The 13,197-nt window shown below is 37.7% G+C and overlaps 1 non-coding gene across 1 annotated transcript; it reads left to right on the plus strand.

Annotated features, from left to right (window-relative positions):
• Positions 1 to 419: 419 nt before the first annotated feature.
• LOC112439447 (small nucleolar RNA SNORA72) lies at positions 420 to 551 on the plus strand. Its single transcript, XR_003027724.1, has one exon. It is a non-coding gene; the product is annotated as a small nucleolar RNA SNORA72 (small nucleolar RNA).
• The last annotated feature ends 12,646 nt before the right edge of the window (positions 552 to 13,197 follow it).

The following is a 13,197-nucleotide window of genomic DNA, read 5'->3' on the forward strand; positions in this document are numbered from 1 at the left end:
CAAGGAAATACATGATCTATCTGTGCCTCTTCTCCAATATCACGTACCACTCTGTCTCCCTACAGTGCTCCAGGGCCTTCTGCTTAGAATGCTCTTCCTCCTGAATTTTCCACTGTCATCTCCTTTTCATTTTTAGATCTCAGCTTGAATATTGCCTTCTCAGGCCTTTCCAGACCCTGCATTCTAAATTGGCCACTCAATCATTCTTATTTAAGATGCTAAATATCAATCACTTTGATACAAGATTTGTGTATTGTCCATCTCTCCACCCCCAATTAAAATGAAAGTGCATAAGTTCAGCAAGAAAAGCTCTGACTTACGCTGTTCACCAATGTCTTCTCAGCAAATAGGACACTTAATTGAGTTCAGCATGTTATCTATTCATGCGTTGGGGTTTTATCACTTAAATTAAGCAGTTACTGTGAATATTCTCGCTGTTCTGATTTTGTGATAATCACGATAGGCTAAACATTCGCAATATTAAGACCATGTATGTATCCCTAGACCTAGTTCTTTCCCCAGGTCTGGTTTTATAAATGCTGGTGATAAACCAGGTCTGATATATTATATGATCATTTTGTGCAATCATATAATGGCTGTGATTCTAGGTTATCTTTGGTCAACCTTAAGAAAAATGACAGTACAGCTAACATAGTAACTTTTGCAAAAAATCAGTGCTAATTTGCAGACTGTTGTCTAAAGAAGGGATAACCAAAGTATAGAAATTTGATGGTACCAGTTGCTATTAAATGAATTGTATAAATTACTGTATATAAAAATTTTAAAAATAATAAAAAATAAGCAGTTAATCCTCATAACAAAAGGTTTGATTATTTAAAATAATTACTACCTGAGATGCATTTACAAACTATATTAGATTATTTTATGTGAAAAATACCTTTGATTAAAGAAAAACAGTGTTAAAAATATTTTCTGTGCTTGATTTCCAAAGGATATTATTGAAGATGATATTTTCAAGGATTCTAATAGTTCTTTTTCTCCTTTAATTGCTTAGATCATAATCTAGAAAAATAATTTTAGGTTAATAATCCAATCTAAATTTCCTAGAATGGAACTTAAAAACTCACTATTTAGCAGACATTTTTTGCTCCATCTCTGGCCAATCTCCATGTTAAATGAGAGAGGATTCTAAATAAGACCTGGTGAAGGTGACATTTGAGTTTGGTCTTTCAATATGAGTAGAATGAAAATGGAAGTAGGTGAAAAGCAGAGAAACTGGTACTTTAGGCAAAGGCGTGAATTCAGGTCTTGTTCTGGAGATAGAATATAAATGAGATTAGCTGGAAGGGTTGGTGGGAGCCAAAACATCAAAGGCTGTAAAGCTGAGGAGTTAGGGCCTTACTCAGCATGGGAAGCCAACAGATTTTAGACTGAGTGCCATGTTCCTGTGTTGTTTGTGTTGTTGTAATGGATAAGATTGTGCAACATTAGCTAAGTAATGGACAAAAATAGACCCCACATACTTAATCAAAATCAATAGGGGCCAGGTACTAGTGATTATGGAAAAAAGGAGTTTCCAGTAGACCTTGGAATTACACATTAGAGCTAAAGGACATATAAAAAAGATTTATTCATTTATCTTTCAGTTGTTATTTATAGGGCACCAACCATGAGTCAGGCACTCAGGGAGACCTCCAAGCTATTTTCAGTATGTTGAAAGACCTAAAAGAAAATTGTCTATTTCCTCTCAACAGGCTGAGTAGGTTGATTAAAATTTCTTGTTTGTTTGCTTTGGGTTGGAATTTATGGGAATTCACTATGGGAACACTGATAATCTCAGGCTGACCAGAAGCTCTGATAAGATGATAATTGGTATTTGTTTTTTTTTAAAGAGAGAATGAATTGAAATTTAATGTCCTTTGCTAGGTAAAATTATTCAGAATGTGGAAAAGCCGATGCAGGGAAGGAGAATATTCAGGAGAGAAAAGTAATGAAATTCAGATTCCCACCTTTACACAGTCTCTTTTATATAAAAACCAACCTGTTTCTCCTCCCCTAATTTCCACCTCAGTAATGGCCCCACAATTCTTTCAGCTACAAATCCCAGAAACCCGGGCATTCTTCTCAACTCCTGCCTCCATTTAGTTCTTCTATCAAATCACAAACCAAACTATTGACTCTACCTGTGAAACTTTTCTAGAATCTTACCTTCTTCTTTATTCACACTATTCTGGCCTCTGTTGGTGTTACAGGAGATACTCTTCCTTCACCACACTATGGCTTTTTCCTTTGTTTTGCAGAGTGGGTGGAATTTACAAACTAACTGTTGAGCAAACCAAGGTCTATGTGACCTTGTCCAGAAAGATTAATTATATGTAATGCAACAGGGAATAAAATATGTCACAGTTGTCAAATTCTTCTGAGATGTCCTTCTATGTCCAGAAGCTGTGCTTGCTAGTTATTGAGTTTTTATTAGAAAAGAAGGAGGAATGTGTCCTCAGTGTCCTGAATGAGTTAGAAAGTTGTGACTGGGTATCATAATCTAAGCTGCCTTAATTGAGATAAGCAAGGAATGATGAGTTGTCACCACAGGCTCACCATTCCTGCCCAAGGAAGTTATAACTATGATCGGATTACCTCTCCTCTTGGGCAGTTGGGCCTGGTGTGTGCATGCAGAAGTGAAGGTGATAACTATTGCTTAGCACTGTCTTGGATAATTAATAAAAGTAAAGTTAAAAGAAACTTAACAAACCACTTTCAGCTTATTCCATGTTCTGAAACTATTATCTCTCTGCACCTAGGAAAAGCAAAGTAAGACCTAGCCTAGCGAGGTACAAATTGTAATCGCTTACCCAGCAGCCATTTTTCCTCTTTTCTTATCACATCTGACACATACATATACTTTAAAAAATTGTTATTTATTTTAAATTCAACTGGCAATCCTGTATGTTTTTGGCAACCCTAATATTCATGAACTCAATAGTCACATTCCTTGGTAGCATATGCTTATACAAATATGTCCAGATTGGCAAAAAAATAATTTTTACATTGATAATTTTTCCTCTGTCTAGGATTCCTCTTCTCATAGTTTCAAACGAGTAATAAAAAGCCATATCAGCAGTATCAAATTGTTTTTTAAACAAATATAAATGATATACTGTGAACAAAGAATTAAGTATCCTGACTTAACAGTCAGAAAAATTTGTGCTAGACTTTGAAATGGCAAAAAAAGTTTACTGAGTCTTTTGTCTTATGCATCCTTGTGGGGTATCTCCTCCTTCAATTTTATTTGAGCTACGTACAACTTTGTAGATGACAGAGTCTGCAGATGACTCTTGTCCATAATGTGCAAATGAATTCTGTCCAGTGAAGGGACAACTGATTTCCTTCCATGCCCTGTGGAAAAAGCCAGTTTTGCATCTATTTGTAAATTCGTTTCAGCATTCCTTCACTCTCTCTCTCTCTTTGAATTCATCTTTGAACCAGTTATATCTTTTACATGTTCTCTCATTAATTAATAAATAAAACCTTTGACACATGTCCATTTTAACATTTTTACGAGAATCACGATTTTACCTTTAAAATATATATATATATTTTAGCAATGCCTTTCGAATGATAAGTCAGTTCACTGATAGTTGATAAGTTAGTGCTAGGATATATTTTCAATCATCTCAGGAGGCTTTTTATGTTTTTCTTAAAGCAATTCCAAAACAAATTATTTCTTACACATATTTATGGTAACATTTTTGCTAAGGAGAAATAAAGTGTAATGACTTACAAGATAAAATTTGAGGCACTGTTGTCATAGGGAAACTTAGCAAAGTAACTGGAAGATAAGATTGAGGTAGAGGAAGAGAAAGAGAATAATAATGACTTTTTTAAGTAAAGTAAACAAATGAACAAACAAACAAAACCCAAAGCCCTTGCGCCAAATCCTTACAGAGAGATGGATAATGCCTTAATATCTGGACCAATTAATGGCCTTACTCTTAAGCAGTTTTTACCCAATATGAGGACCAATTCTTGGGGGGAAGGAAGAAGGATGGAAATGGAGACGAAAGCCTCCAACACTTCCCCTTAGAGGTCAATATGCCCTTTCTGTTCAGTCTACCCACTTCCAGATATTCCCTCTTCAAAAGTACCCCATTCCCCTGCCATGAGCCCTGTCCTTTCGATGCCTTACTTGCATGTAGGGACTGTATGGAGAGATAATATGAGGAATATTCTGAGAAAAGCAAAGAGAGGGAACAAGGCTTTTGGTGGTGAGTTGTTCTGGGCTGGATCCTTTAGGAAGTGAGGAGCTGGAAGAAGAGGAATAACCACATGGGCATCTGGTATGGTAGATGTTTGGATCTCTCTGAATACTTAGAAAAACTTTAGCAGGTTCCCAAGTGATGGCCCTTCAAGACTACACAGCAACAATTTTTCTCCCTACCTGCATACCCCAAGCTCCCCAGCTGCCCTATTAGGAGCCTTCAAGAGCAGTATCAGGGGATAGAAGGTAAACACTATGCAAAGGTCCTGAGCCTCAGTGTGGAGAGGGTGCTGGGGGCAAGTGGGCGTAGTGTGGGTACAGACTTATGATCTGACACCAGCAACAGCAGGCTCCTCGCTCCAAACTGAGGTTCACACTTGGTGAGGGCAGGGGCATTCCCCACCTCCTGGGCTACCCTAGTAACTCTCAGAGCCCTGAAACTCCCTGGCCCCTATATCTCCAATCCCCAGTGAAAGTTGTAGGTTCCAGAAGTACCTCTGGCCCTAAATGACTTTTTCATTCCTGCTGTCTTTTGTTTGTTTGTTTGTTTCCAGATGAAAATAACTGTTGGCTAGGCACAGTGGCTCATGCTTGTAATCCTAGCTCTTTGAGGGGGCAAGGCAGGAGGATCACTTGAGCCCAGGAATTTGAGACTACCCTGGGCAAAATAGTGTGACCTTGTCACTATTATTACCAAAAAATTAGTTGGGCGTGGAGTATCGCTCAAGCCCAGACTTCAGTGAGCTGTGATTGTGCCACTACACTCCAGCCTGGGCAGCAGAGTGAGATCCTGCCTCAAAGACAAATGTATTAACTTTTACTTATTAATACTTTATTATATATTGCAATATATCTATTTCTATATCTATAATCTCCAATTCTCAAAACAAAATGTGCAAGGCAGCTATTATTAGAAATGGTCCTGGACAGTATACACAGCTCATTAGAGGGAGGGTGGCTGCATTATACAGAGCCCCAGGAGGCACAGAAGTGTCTGCTGCAAAGCTTTCGCTCTTCCCAGTGTCCCCTTGCCCCTAACTGTACCCTCTAAATGGGTTCTATTCCAGTCTCCAGCAGAGGCTTCTATAGGAAGAGACACTGTCTTTGCCTGCCACATCTAAATGACCTTCCTGAGTCCTGGCCTAGGAGAAGGCAAAGTTTCAGACTTGTGCCAGGAAAATATTAAACCACAGTCTTGATGAATGTGGCCATAGCTGGCTTGTTTATTAATTACAATCTATTTTCTCACCAGTTAGTTTAGTGCAGGGACCACGTATAGTCAAGCCCTAGCAAAATGCTTGGCACAGAGAAGACATTTAGTAATTGTTTGTTAGGGAAAATGAATGCATTGCATGCAATCATTTATTTTGTTCACATTGGAAAACAAAAGCATGCAATTCTCCTTTAGCATTAATAAGTATTGGATTATTAATGATGGAACAAGTTGGAATGATGGAACAGCAGAATGTTATTAAAGGCCAATATAATGAATTCCCTATATCCTCTAACAGATTCAGATACATATAGGTAGATTCCTTAGTACAATCATAAAATCTTGCAAGGTGGGAATGAACACAGGTTACAATTATTTTAAAAATTATATAGTAGTACATGCTCACAGTAAAAATTCATACTACACAGATGTATAGCAAAAGTAAGAGCCTCCTTCTACATCCCCCCCTCCAATCCTATTTCCCTCTCTGGAAAAAAGTGCTGTTAATGACTCAGGATGTATCCATCAAATCTTTTGTGCATTTATAAATATGTATAGTGATTCTGCATAAGTAGGATTATGATCTACATATTGCTCATGAGTTGATGTTTCATTAATCACCTTTCCACTTCAGTGTAGTTAAATTTGCTAGTTGCACAGTGTGGCTATCCCGTAAATTATTTAATTATTCCCTTACTGGTGGATTTTCAGGTACTTCCAATATTTCATTCTCAGAACAATTGCTGTGATTAGCATTTATATGTGAGTATGTGTGCATTTCTCACATTTGCTTATATTTTTGTAGAATAGATCTCTAGAAATGACATCATTGGGTCAAATGACACGGGCACATAAAATTTTGACAGACACTACCAAATGGGTCTCCAAAAATGTTATATCTCCAAAAATCATGTGTCATGATTGGTGATACATGATTGATGATTGATATAGACAACTGACATGTTCATCAACTGTATTTGACAGTCCCTTGCCTGCATTCTTACCAATACTGAATATTAGCAATATTTTTCATTTTTCCCCATTTTAAGTGTGAAAAAAATTATATCTCATTGTTATTTTACTTTTTGTTTTCCTGAATACCAGTGAGGGTGGGCATCTTTTTGAAAACTTCCTGGTCATTCATCTTTCACCATATGTAAATTACTTGTGCGTGTCCTCAGGAGGTAGAGATCTCTATCCTCTTGTGCAACCAATAGGGCTAAGACTGGAGCTGAGAGTATGAGAGCATGTGTAAATTTTTTGGGATTGTTTGCCTGACACCCATCCACTCTGGCTTCCAAAACCTGGAAGGTTTGGCTTAGCGATACTTCACATGACTGTCAAGAGTGCTTTAGTCAACAAATCCAGGCTGGGGAAAAGAAAGGACCTGCAAATTGAATTACTGCATACCTGAAAGCAATAAGGATTCCCATCACTGGAGGTAAGAAGGGTAGCACTAACATTTGATGCATTACTAAGGTTTTAATATAAGATTAATTGGGATTGGGTAAAGATAGAGGGTAAGGTATTGAGACCAAACCCTGTTTCTCTAAATCAGTATAGGGTCCTCATTAATCTCTAGGATTGTACAGTGGGATGATCTCTTACAACCAAATGGAAGGCCTTGGAAAAAGAAAATGATAGGTTTGTTAGTTAACTGCCAACCCAAGGAATGCTTTGAAAGCCAGAAAGTTTCTATGGCAGCTCATCTCCTGCAGACTGTGCTGAAAATCAGCTCAGATCTGATTATTAAGTGGCAGTACTGCAAAGGAGACTAGATAGATGCATGGCCTCAGCAAAACTCCTACATCAGAATCAGGGCCCTGATCAGGGAAGAAAGCGACCCTGAGACTGGGTATAAGGAAAATATTGGTGGATGATTCTGAGATGCTTAAATTTCAGATTTCCCTGGGCCATATTACCTGTCAGAAACAGTTCTTTCCCCTGAAGAAAAGTCTTCCCTTGTCTGAAGAGTGTACCATGGCTTTACATGAAGCATGTGCCTCACAAGATGATGCAGATTCTCCTCAATGATTCCCCTCAAGAATATTCCCCCTTCCCCTGCCCCTTATTTTACAGACTTATAACCAGAGTCAACTCAAAGCCCAGCCTTTGAAGTGAAATACAAGCCCTATTATTGGAATAAATGGCTTACATACCAAAGGAATTACAGAACCTTGCTAATATGCACAGAAAAAAATAAGGTAAAATATATTATCTCAAAGATGTTTTTTCAGTGGGAAAAGTGTACAACAGGCTGGAGAAAGGAAATTCATTGACATACGAATACTCACTCATGACTCAGGACTTAACGCCTGGGAGGGACCCTGGAATAATTAGTTCTAGGAGTTTTCTGTGATGGCTTGTTGAACTCTGGACATGATGAAGGACGACAGTAAATGAAGTGGAGCTTCCAGAATTTCCTTGGCATGGTATTAAATTGGTTCTTGGTATAGGAAATATTAGAATGGATTTATTATGTAAGGTCTAAAAACTCAAAATCTGTGTTCTCCAAATGGGCCAACCACTCTCTGTACTGAGGTAATAAGGAATGCACTGATGAGAAGCCCCTAGTATTTATTGGAAAAGCTTGGTAATAGCTATTTTCTGCAGGCTGAATTGTCCCTGTTTCCTGCAGACAGTGAGAGAAGCTTTCATGAAATGGGGTTCCCTGATGTCAGTGGGGATTTTGGGATTCCAGAATGGCAGCAGCTAGAAGACAGCACTTAAGCATCGAAGGCAAAATGGTGTAGTGTCTGCAGCAAAGCCAGAGTAGCAATCAAGGTGCCTCCATTTACAGTACCTATGGCAATGGATGAAAGATAGCATGCATCTAGGTGTGAAATAGATGAGCACTCAACCAAGATTTTGCTTGATTTTTTGGCATTAGCTTTATTATTTTTGTTAAAATGACACCTACAAATTGTAAGAAATCCTATGTATATAGAAAATTCCCCCAAAAAGTAATATTCTCACCAGAGAATACCACCTTTACCATTTTGGTGACCATTCATCCAGATATCTGTCTGTGCTTGTGTTCATAGTTTTCTATGCATGAGATCTGGTTGTATGTGCTGTTTCTTTAACCTGCTTCATTAACTCAGTTTTCTGTAGGCATCCTTCCTTATCAATGACAATAGTCAAGAATTTTGACTATATAAGGACAGTATGACATTATTTCATGAGCCTAGACATTGAGCCAGATTGTCTCAGTTCAAATGCCAGGTTCACCAATTTCTAGCTTTGTAAAAATAAATTGAATTCCCTGCACCTCAGTTTCCTTACCTCTAAAATGGGTATAATAGCCATACATAGTGACTTAAGACTCTTGTGAAGATTAAAGGAGAGATAATACATTGATCAATGCCTGACAAGTGTCACCTATTATTAGCCATTGCTTTACAGTCTCCTAATAGTAGAAATTTAAGTTGTCTTTTAAAAAAAATTTAGATAAACAATGTTTCAGTGAACATCCCTGCCCCTACATCTTCTTATATTTGTGATTATTTCCCTAAGAAAATTCCCAGAAATGAGTTCTCCAAAGGAAAAGTCATGATCCATTTTCCTGAATGATCTCTTTTATATTTTTCAGAATTTAAAGTTTCTAGCATGTGAATTGTGTCCTCCTGGACTACACATGTAAATACAGATGTGTCCTATTATCTCTTTTTTATTATTAAATAGGAATTTGAGCTTGGGGAGAGGTAAACTAGAAAACAACGGCTCATATTGACATGTGGTGTTTCGTGATTTTTAAATTGCTTCTAATTCCGTCGTTTGCACGTTTTGGCATGAATACAGAAGCACTGAATCTTGACCAGGCCATCATGTTTAGAACAAGTGAGTGAGATCAGTGACCTTGTGCTAATGACCATGATCCCTTGGAAAGTGTTTTCTGTAACATGATCAAGTAGCTTAATGGATGATATCTGAGTCTTGAGAAAAAATATTTCATTGATTCATTCCACTTTGGCACCCAGATGTAGCATTTAGATGCTTCCCTGTTCTCCCATCCATGACAATTGATCCTCATGGCAGTATTTGCCGGCTGGGTTCCTGTTCCACGGTGCCTTTCTCTGAGCCTGTGAACTATTGTTAATTTCCCTCTAGAGAAAGGAAGCTTCATTCCTTCCACTCCCTATATTCCATCTCTATGTTCTGCTCCTCTATAGAAAGCTCTACCATGACTCTCTGTCCTTCTCTTTAAAATTTAACTTAGTCTTTTCCCAAAACATTTTTCCTAAGTTAACTTCTCAGCGCCTCTCTGGACTAGATTTTCACGTAACAGCTCTGTTTTAGGGAGAAGCTCATCCATTCCTTTTCTTTGCATGTGGAGCCTGGGAGGCGGTAAAGTCAGGCATCGAAATTGATTAAAACTGGTCTTAAATCACATTTTTATGAATTCATTCTTCATTCATGCTTCCATTCAGTTTTTTACATGGGTGTCATTCATTTGCTTAGTTATTATGCAATTATTCATGCATGAAATAGATATATATTATATGTGCCTGCATTCTGTTTTCATACATTCATCTCCATACCCATTCATTCATTCATGCTTTAATTCACTCAGTTATTTAACTCAACCATTCATACCCCATTCCCCATGACATGCTTATTTCACATTGCATGCCTATATCAAAACATCTCATATACTCCATAAATATATACACTTACTATGTATCCACAAAAATATAAAATAAGAATTAAAAAGGCATTAAAAATAATTCAATCATTCATTCACATAGAATACATGTATTCAATTATTTATTCATTTGTTTCTTCCATATCAGTCAGGAAGCAAGAAACCAATGGCACACTCAAATTTAGATGATTTGAACGGATTGTTTACAAAGGCATGAGCAGAATATAAGACCACAAGGATTAGTGTAGCACCCTATGGCCAGCATCAGCTGGGCACTATTACCACCTCTAGGTCTGAAAAAACAAGGGAAGGGATAACCTGAGGCCTCATATTGAGGGATGCAGTAGGCCCCTGATGGCCTATATGGGAGGGAATCTGGGCATAAATATTATGATCTAATGCTCCTTCCTCTCTTGCTCATGCCTTCTCACCCCCAATATTGTCCAAATGGAACTGGAAGTCATTGTGCAAGAGAGAGATAGAGGTGGTTCACATTGGTTAGCCTTCTGGGGCACAGAGCAGGAGAAATGGGGGTGGAAAGAGGATCTGGAGAAGCAGAGGAAAGATATTCACATACCCTCTGAGGTGCTGAGGCTGGGCAGCACTGTGCCTTTCTTTGTCTTTCCTACTAGTGGGAAAGAAACAGCAGAAATAGGCAAGAAAATCCTGTCCAGGAAACTATTGTCATGCTGGAAAGCCACATAGAATGGAAAGAGCCTGGCTATTCATGAGTCTTTGGATTATGCCCCTTTGGGAAAATCTTTTGGGTTCCTCTACTACCTCCAACCAAGAAGGGCACTCTCTTCTGTGACAATATTTTAACAACATATTGTGTCTGGATGACTGCACTACATACCATGAGGACACAGACTGTGTTTTACTTGTCTTTTGTCCCCAGAGCCTAGCCAGGGCCTGGCACACAGTAAATGTGGCATGAAAGGATGAATGGATGCATGAATGCTTGAATGAAAGGATGCCGAGTTTAGGGAGGTAATAGACTCTTGACTTTCTTTCACAATCCCACAAGGTGGCAGCAATTACCATGGTCCAGTTTCTATGTGTAGCATTCAGATATGCATCTTCATCAAAGGTCTTATGAATAGGATACGTATATTTTTTAAATTATTATATCAAGAACGGAATAATGCACTGGGGGAAAGATAGGAAAAAATTAAATATTTACTATCATGAATATGTAGATATATAATAGATATGACACTATAAATTTTACTTTAAAAGGGTTAATACCTGGGTGATGGGGTGATCTGTGTAGCAAACCACCATGGCGCATTTACCTATGTAACAAACCTGCACATCCTGCACATGTACCCTGAAATTAAAATAGAAGTTGATAAAAAAAAGAAAGCAGGATTTCAAGATTTGCACACCCATGTTCAGAGCAGTATTATTTGAAATAGCCAAGAGGTGGAAGCAATCCAAATGTCCTTCGATGGAGGACTGAATAAACAAAGTGTTATGTATGAAAAAAAAGCATTTAGAAAACATGTGTTACTAAATTTGCAAAAGAAGTAAAATTTTCCCTCTGTGAAAATGTTAGATACATGAATTATATTTGCCTATGTTATCTGTATAGTGTCTGTGTTATCTGCTTACCCAAAAATCACTTGCTGAGCTCTTCCTGTACACGTGGTCCTGTTTCTGGACTTCAAAGTTAAAAAATTTCACAGGTTCTGGTTTCTCAAGGAGCCTGCTTCTTTCCCCTCTTCTCTCCAGCCACTTCAGTCTTTGCAGAGACCATACATTGTGTTTCTTATACCGGGCTGTAAATTCTTGAATTCTTCACTGTTTCAGGTCATATTAACTTCTGAAAAAGGGCGTCACGTCTTTTTAAAAGTTACTAAATTTTCTTTACAAGCTCAGGGATGATGGTGTCCCAGTGAAGTCAACAGTACCTTAGTTTCATTAAAAGTACTTAAAGTTCCTGTGTGTCTTAGAAATCAAGAGTATCATTTCTTCATTAAAAAAAAAATTTGTTTTAACTTGCAGAAATCTTGCTTGGATTTTTATTACTTTTGCACTGTAGCAAAGATTGCCAAAACTTATCTTCAAAGTTATCAGCAATTCTGGATTTAGCATAAATTTTACCTTCTAACTTTAAACAAAGCTATTGTTTTGTCCAAGAGATTAAGAAAAAGAATGCTAAGTAAAAGGAGACTCTCTTTTTTTATGAACAAGAGGTCACTAAAGAAGATCAATAAGAAGCTACAAGGGTGATTGGCTGGACCATGAGTGAATTCTTGAGTTAAAATGTATGTCTTAATAACAGATAAGAATAAGAAAGACAAGAATAGGAAGAGAATAAAGAAACAAAACAAGGCACACAACACAACTGCGTCAGTGTACATTGGCTTCTTGGCAGTGGATCAAGCCTCTCAGAGGTTGCTTCTCCCAAATCTCTCAGGTTTTTTTCAGCTGCTAAAGGAGAACTCACACTCATTCAATACCTGCTGAACCCCAGGAACCAAATCAATCTTTTAAATATTGTATCACTTAAGTTTTACAATAGCTCTGTGTCAAAGTACAATTTTCAAAAAGTTAAAAACATGACTCTCATACAAAAATTGAATGAACATGTCAAAAATATACTCAACTCATTGATGAATGAAGGAACTAGTAAACTGGCAAAGTTGGCACCCAAGGGCATTTGAGGAACAGGTGCTTATGTCATATATCAGGAAAGGAATTTAAAAAAAACCCAAGAGACTGTTAAAGTCCTACAGATAGTAAAACTATAACCTTTAGTATTATTTTTTCCTACTGGACAGAAGTCTACAAATCAACGTGTAACTTCATAATGGGGCTCTGATCCGGTAGCAAATAGCAAAGTCAAACAAAGTTTCATTCTCCTTGGAATCAAACAATCCTTGAGCAGACCTGTTAAATAATGACCCAGCATGATGCTAAAACACAAAGTCATCCTTTTTGTTTCTTTTAATTTCTTGTTCTACCTCCAGCTTTTTGTCTCTAAGCTTAGAGCTCTGGGGGGTCCGGGGCTGGCTATGTCTGTCTTTTTCACCACTGTGAAAAACATGCAAACATGTAATGTGCAGTGACAAGCAGTACACAAATATTTGTTTAGCTGAATTGAATTGAGTTGTA

Source organism: Pan paniscus, chromosome 2, assembly GCF_029289425.2.
Source record: "Pan paniscus chromosome 2, NHGRI_mPanPan1-v2.0_pri, whole genome shotgun sequence".
Taxonomy (NCBI): Eukaryota; Metazoa; Chordata; class Mammalia; order Primates; family Hominidae; genus Pan; species Pan paniscus.